The sequence below is a fragment of the Zophobas morio genome, unplaced genomic scaffold (genome assembly GCF_036711695.1).
Source record: "Zophobas morio isolate AGI-343-1 ecotype UQ-CSIRO unplaced genomic scaffold, CSIRO_AGI_Zmor_V1 ptg000043l, whole genome shotgun sequence".
Lineage (NCBI taxonomy): Eukaryota > Metazoa > Arthropoda > Insecta > Coleoptera > Tenebrionidae > Zophobas > Zophobas morio.
In genome coordinates, this window is record NW_026972148.1 from 29,968 (window position 1) to 37,869 (window position 7,902).

The window sequence follows — 7,902 nt, forward strand, 5'->3', positions numbered from 1 at the left end:
TATTATATATAGATTTTGTACCGGATAATTTAAAATTATACTTTGGTCTATATAGAAGATAGTGTTACGTTTGTGCACATATTACCTCGAGCGCTTAAAATTACATAGCTTTGGATTTAGTCTTAGATAAAGATTTGTGCATGGCGGAGCGCTCCTTAATTCTTGTTACATTCTTTATAGCGAGGCGAGTCCTACGTCCCTCTTAGTTTTGTTGGTAGTTTTGTTCGTAGTTTTTTTTGTTTTCTTTGTATCAATAAGTGTATATACTAATTTGTTGTTTTGTTTTTTTTAATCCTTTACTTTTTACGTATTGGAAATTGTCGCGCACATTATTACTATCTAGAGGCATTACGTGATTAAGGTCGTAACACATAGTGTCAGGACACAGAATTAACGCAACTAACGGGTACAAAGTTGGGGTTATTGGTTTCCTACTCATTCACCTAGGGCTAGAGTGGCTACTTTTTCCCTAGACTGCCACTCCTTTTCACACCTTTGATACCTTATATATTCCTTCCCTTTTATTCCATCTGATCGATTAGCAGAAAACATGTTTTAGCTACTGAGTTCTGATGGTTTATGTATATCAAGTTATATTAGTGGTTCCGAAAACAGAATGAAAGTGATAGGTTACATCACTTATTAGCTAATTTTTTCCGCCATGACTTTCGGTCGCACCTAATCACTTGGATGACGGTAGTGTACTAGCCCTCTTAGCTACGTTCGCCAAATATTATATATATGTTATATGTACTGGTTACGGTAGATCGTTCTAGGCATATTATAAAAACTGCTTCGAAAGGCAATGCTAGTACTCAACGCTAAGTATTAGTATTTAAGTTAATTAGCCTGAATAGTTTTACTTTAAAGCCACCTTAGATCGAATTTAGAATGAAATAAACCAAGTCTAGTTAATGAATCCGAAGGCATTAGGCACAAGGCAGGTTATTAACCATAATTTCTCATCCTAAGCTTTAAAGAATACAACACTTGCCCTAGGACTTTATTTAACCTCGGATTTTTTACCAGTTTTAAAGTTTACCAATCGATACGACCCTTTCGGACTCCAGAACTTACCGAAGTACAACGTAATCCTCACCACGGCACCGCAAAAAAGAGGTTACAATAATCACCTTGCTTTGGTTTTCGTAGTTAATTAACTACTTGTGTCAGAGTTAATTTAAAGTAGAAAATGTTAAATTTAGTTTACAGTAACCTTAATGCCAACACCTTCGCAGAATAGAGGGCGACATCACCCGAGACGGATGTTATTGCATCCCTCTTTCGGATGGCAACCTTTTGACGAACCTAATCGAAGCAGTCTGAAAGCCGCGAGGTGTAACCCCAAGACTGGACGCGAATTTTAAATATAGGGTCAAATCTTTTTTTTTTTTGAACACTTTTACGACGAAGAACCTGGGGATGGCTGTCCATGAATAGTGCTCAATAAGGTACGAAGACTCAAAAGGTTCGAGCCAATAGTCAATTCAACACCAATCCTTCGATGAAATGCCTCCAATACAGGCACCGATCTACGCAGTCAACAAATCGAAACGGTCGAAAGGACTAACTTACTGCGATCACAACAACGCCAAGGTTCATTACGAATCTCCGCACGAAGTTAATTTAAAAAAATACAATGAGCGTGCAGGAACATGCGTAAAGAACGAGGACGAAATTACCATTCTATTATACATGATTTTGCAGGTGCTTAGTTATTATATTTAGAAATACTCTTTTAGTAAATTTAAATTTTGGTGTATGCATTGTACTTTATTGCATTTTGTTAATTGTTTAGAATAAATTATTTATATTTGTTAATAGTACAATTAAAAAGATTAATTTTTTTTCTAAATTTTATTATATTATAGCATATCCCATTTTATTTTTTATTATTTAGTAAAAAAAAAATTTATTTATGTTTATATTATTTGTATTAATTCCTAAAGGGATTATGGAACTTTACGTAAAAGTAAGAGAATTCGTGATTAGGCTGCCTTCAGAGGTCAGGATTATGATAGTTAACGTTAGTTAGATAAAACCGTTCTTGAATTGTGCTATAAATAAGACCTATGGTAGAAGTAATCACTATTTTTTTTTGGGCGAATTCGTAATTAAGGAATTTATTAATCAAGTAAATAACACTATCTTACTCAAGGGAGCATATCTTATCCAAGTGTAAAAGTAGTAAACCCTTCATGTGTTTCTTTTATAGTTCAAAATGGTAGATAGGGGATTTATTTTACATGACCCCTATAAGGTAAGAGCATTATTGTATTATTATCATTAAACAGTACTACATTTAACTTGTTAAAGCAAGCTTGTTAGCCCGTTATATTAAATTGTTACATTCGATGAGAAGACAATAACATAGATAATGGGTTAATTTAAGGACATTCCTGAACATAACAGGGTAGCTTTTACGTCAGGTTATTTTTGTGAGGTAATTTAGCTCTGGCAATAGAATTATTTATGAATATTACACCCGTACTTAGAACTGAAAAAAGTTACAGAGGATCGCTTAACCAAATAACAACGATGATTCCTAATTCTTAGGGTTACTATGCTTAACGTTTTATATTATGTTCTACTAAAATAAAATAAGCACAAGCCTTAATTAGTTCACAATATTTTCGTAGGTTCGTAAAACAGCTCATATAGTCGACTGCTTAAGTATATTTTGCTCAACTGGCTTACCAAATGGTAAAGGGCGGAGTTTTGCATTTTTTCGTCCGAGTAGTTATGTTGATTATAACATTGAGAAGTGAGCTCTAATAACATAAAGCTCCAATAAGGATAACGATTTAGCCAATTCTTCTTAGCTTTCAAGTGGAGACGTTTAAAAGAGTTTTTGTATGGGCTCACACCTGGATTTTTATTTTGAAGTCTTATCCATTTTAGTGTTAAAGGTTACCTCATACTTAAACCAGGGCTAGTCAGAAGAATACAACACAATGGCTCTCCACGACAGGAAGCTAGCATAGAAGTATTTATAAGTTTTATCTCATATATATTAGGCTATCCCTCTTCCCAAATCCCTCAATTATAAATTCAAAATTAGTAGCACTTTAGTCAAATCCTCTCTGTACTTTAAGAGTTTCAAGTTAGTTATAAAGCCTTTATAATTGAGGCTAACAGTCTAATTTAATATGACACTCATCAGGTTAACTCTTTAGGCTTTGTGTTAGAATGCTGCATATCGGTAGGTTGTCCCACCCAGTAAAGAATGATCCTATTTGGTTAGTTTTTAGCAGTTAGTCCTACTCACGGGAACTGAACCCATAACTTGGACTCTTAAAATCTACGCGTATACCTTTTCGCCTAGGTAGTAAAGTTAGACTAGTAAAATTATTAGTCGAACCTATTATTTAAATATAAAGCAAGTTTTTTAAGTTCTTTACCCTTCGTGACAGCAGGAACTTAGCATTCAAAGAAGAGATACAATGGTTCTCTTTTGGTAGAACAAAACTACCACCTCTGAAAACGCTAATTAGCTCGTTCTACTAAAATAGAACGAAAAAATAAAGTAAGGCCTGTGAGATTAGAAATCCTTTAATCGCTCGGGCCTCAGTTACAGGCTTTGGCCTCAGTAAATTCCACGATTTTGTGAAATTGATCTACAAAATTAAAGATCTAAGGATTTTGTAAATAAACCGGCTGTCTATGAATAAAACGAAATTATTTTTTTTTAAATTGAGTTTGGTTATTAGGTATGAAATAATAAATGCTAACTAAAATATATGCGGGCCTCGTATTTATTAGAATTGTTATCACTTATTAATAAAAATTTTGTTTTATATATTATTTTTGTTATAATAGTCATTAGATATTTTCAACTGAAAAAAATTAAATTTTACTACAATCTTATAAGAATTTAATTTGTAGAGTTGCAACTTTGGCTTTACTGCGAGTTATAATAATCTTTGTATTCTAAAAACTTATTTTTTCGCATTGATTTCAGTGTAGATCGTATGTTAACTGATTTACTGTATTGGTGCGGAGCGTATTGCGCAATCAAGAATAACTTTTACAAATATAGAAGTAAAAAAAAAATATCACTTAAATAATTTTAGGCAATGCGTGAGACACTTTTTAAATTTTTTTCTGGTTTGCTTTTTGTATGAATAACATTTGTGTACCCGCTTAAATATCATTAATAATTTAAGTAAAGTAGAAAAAAACCAAAGTTCATAAGGGAAAAAAATCTTACCTTTTCTTAGTTGGATGTTTATACATCGCACTGAAGCCTGTAAAGAACCTCTGAAATTACTTTAACTATTGCGTTTCCGTCCTGCACTTTAGTTATATCATAATCTGGCTATGATCACTCATATAAGCTTAAACCTATTAAATATTGTATTGATTCTAATTTCTACCAATAAACAATAGATCGTTCTTTACCTCATTTTACCTTTAGTATTTTTGAATCTTTATAAGTTCCATTTACTAAATTCATAACTATTTTAGAAATATCTTTTTCACATTCAACCGCTGCAGATTTTCTTGGTGTTAATAACTATTTTTATAGTTGCTTGCAGTGAGGGTATTATTAGTTCAACAAAATTATAGTAATTTATTTGTCACGCCTTTTCCACTCTTTTCAAAGTTTCTTTTTCTTTTAGTTCTTTAGTAATTTCATTTGTTATAATTCAAACGATAAGGAAAAAGTCTTGCTGCAAATTAAAAATCTGGACCTTTGTATATTAGTTAGTTTGTACCTTTGTCATTCATGAAGGCTTATCTTAAATAGTAAACAATTATTTTAGCTGATAATAAAAAGAATTAGCTAAACAAAGCTAGAAAGTTTATTTTTAAAATAATTGCGCTAGTCTACAGAAAAATAAAATAAAATTTAGCATTGTTAAAATTTTTTCAATTATAAAATTAAGCGGTAATCGCTATATATGGTAAGAAGATAATTTGATTTAAAATTGTTATAAAACATATATATTATTTAAGTATGAATATGTGTAATAAAAATTTTATTAATTAAAAGAAAAGTAACATGTGGCATAAAGGTTACACAACTATTTTTGTAAATTTTTTTTTTTAAAATGATGTTTTAATTAGATAATTAATAAAAACTGTAAATAAGCACCATAACTTACAACTTTAAGTAATTTTAATATAACTAAAGTTATTATTCCTAAAAAAGTATTATAGGCTAAAACACTCAAAAAATTATAAAAATTATAAAGATCGGAGAAATAGAATTTGGGTTTACTAACTCGCCTTAAACTTTACAAGAATTACTCTTTCTTTTTAAAAACAACAGTTTAACTTCAGAAAATATAATACCTAATAACTATTTCTCTTTAAATAAAGGATATATACCTATTAAAAAAAGAAATATTCAGTTGATATTGTTGAAATTTCGATATAATAAAAGTCAGGCTAATATTTATAACAATAAATTTATATGAAAAGCGAATTCCACAATAATAATAAAAAAATTTGATGTCCAAATGCTATGTTAAATAACCAAAAAACTAATTTTAAGAATCAGGTGACAAATATAATTTTTTTATTCTCAAGCTCATAACAAAAACATATTTTTTTAAACGTATAGAATTCGAAACAACCGCCGATTAAATTGCGTCCAAAAAGTAAAATTAGCTTGCTAGATTAACTGAAGTTATTATACCCACAACTATTTTTATTCTGAGCTACTTTCCTCAAATTCGGCCGATGTTTCACTAGTGATAGGCAAAATGTTTATAAAATTATATAAAATTGATAATCTCCCACTACTATTATTCAAAATTTTCTTTTTCTTAAAATCGGCTGATATTGTGCGTGGTGGACGAAAATAGTTTATAATTTTATAAAGTTATTACAATGCAAGACTATTTTTTTTAAAAAATCTTCTTTTCCTTAGAAACGACTAATTCAATTACATTAGTGGTAGACAAAATTAGATAAAATAAAATCCACAACTATTTTTTTTTTCACAACATATCTTTTGCTTGAATCGGCTAATAAATAAAAAGTGATAAACAAAATTAGTTTATTAAAATTTGTATAGTTAAAAAAATCCAAAATTTATTTTTTCAAAACTTTACTTAAATCGGATGATAAATTAAAAGTAATAAACAAAAATAGTTTATTTATTTATATGGAAATATTATATCGGATGATAAATTAAAAGTAATAAACAAAAATAGTTTATTTATTTATATGGAAATATTATAATCCTGTATTCCCTAAACTTTTTTCTCCTTACAATCGGCCGAAGAATTATTTATAATAATAAAACAAATTAAAAGAGTTATACTAATCCCACAACTATTTTTTTATTAAACTTCTTTTTTCCTTAAAAATTCTTTGGGCCTCCTCCCAAGGATCCCGAGAAGCGCCACCTTCAGTTTCATTTTCAACTTTCTGGTTATATAATTTCCGCTCTTCAATTTTTCGAGTGTCAATTTCCACCTCATCCTGGACGTCTACAAAAACTTTGGACCACCAAATTATAGTTCCAGAGGAAGGAACAGTTTTTCTTAAAAGAATACTTAAAATTCTTTTTTTTTCATCTTCAATAAATAAATCCTACTAATAAAAAATTAGGTTAGTTACTTAAAATTATATATTTAAGCGTATTAATAAAAAAAATAACTTTAAGCTCCCAATCAACCATGTCGTACTCTCGATCTTCTTCCGTTACGAATCCATTATAACTATCAAAAGTTTGAAATTTTATACTTTTAGCATCCGAAAATTAAAAATGTAGAAAAAACTTTATATTTACGTAGAAGGTTCACCGGGAGCGGAAACATAGTTTGCAAATTCTTTTTTAAAAGAAAGTTCTTTACCATCAGCTGATAGAATCCAATAAGGAAGGGGTGTAGATACTGTACTAAATGTAATTAAAAAATAATATTGCTTGTATACAGTTTAAATTTTTATTTAATATCATAATTTATAACTAATAAAGTAATTAACGATGTTTTAGCTCCGCTACAGTAAACATAACAAGGCATTCTCTTTAAAAGTTGAACATATAGACTTTATACAAAACTTTAGTAAACATAAAAATAAAAAAGTCAAATTATAGTTTTATAAATTTAAACAACACATAGATGTAAACCCCAAAATATGTAATTAACAAGTTAAAATGTAACTAAATAAGTAAACCCTTTATAATATTATATTTAACTTCAAAAATAAAAGTCATTTAAAATAAACTTACTTAGAAAACGCCAATCTTACAGATAATTCTTTACTAGTTAAATTGATGGTTACAAATTTCCCTTGAGTGTTTTCAGGAACAAAAAGAGAAAGATGAACTTCATTAGTGCTTTGACTCCACATAAATGCAGAGCATTGGCTCCCATTTTTTGTTAAAACCGTGACTTCCTTAGGTTTTGTAGAAGATAGTGCTTGAAGAATATTATAAGCAAGGTTTTTACAAATACTCTCTATAAAAATTACAATGTTTAATAGCCGTTACTGTACCCTGAGGTTGTTGTAAAACCTTTTTGTCGTCCTATGTATATAATAAAAGTAGCAAAAGTTTTTTAAATTCTGCTTAAAAAATAATTTTTATCGCTTACACTCGGAAAAGTAAGACCTGAATTGCAAGGTCCGATAGTGACACGGCCAGGCTTATCCAGCCGGGTAACTTTAGGTAAAGCTCTCTCATTATCTAATTTTTGATCATAACTATCTAGTGCCTTCTCCCAAACCTCCCATTTCTTATAGTCAATAACCATATTTAAGCTTTCAAGTAAGAAATATAAAACTTTTCTAAGAAGAAACGAATACTTGTTATCTCTGTTAAAACGGGCATCCTGGGTTACATGTTAGAAGTAGAGTGATACACGTGGCTATTATTCTTAATTATGGTTGGCTTATTTTTTATATAACTCTATCTTTTTGTGTAAATATTTTTAAATTGTGCAGATG

The 7,902-nt window shown here is 29.6% G+C and overlaps 1 long non-coding RNA gene across 1 annotated transcript; it reads right to left on the bottom strand.

The window, feature by feature from the left end:
• Window positions 1-7,209: 7,209 nt before the first annotated feature.
• On the bottom strand, window positions 7,210-7,641 carry LOC135141154 (uncharacterized). The gene is made up of 3 exons (XR_010282342.1): window positions 7,551-7,641; window positions 7,429-7,483; window positions 7,210-7,376 (listed from the first exon to the last, which is right to left on the bottom strand). It is a non-coding gene; the product is annotated as an uncharacterized LOC135141154 (long non-coding RNA).
• Between the last annotated feature and the right edge of the window lie 261 nt (window positions 7,642-7,902).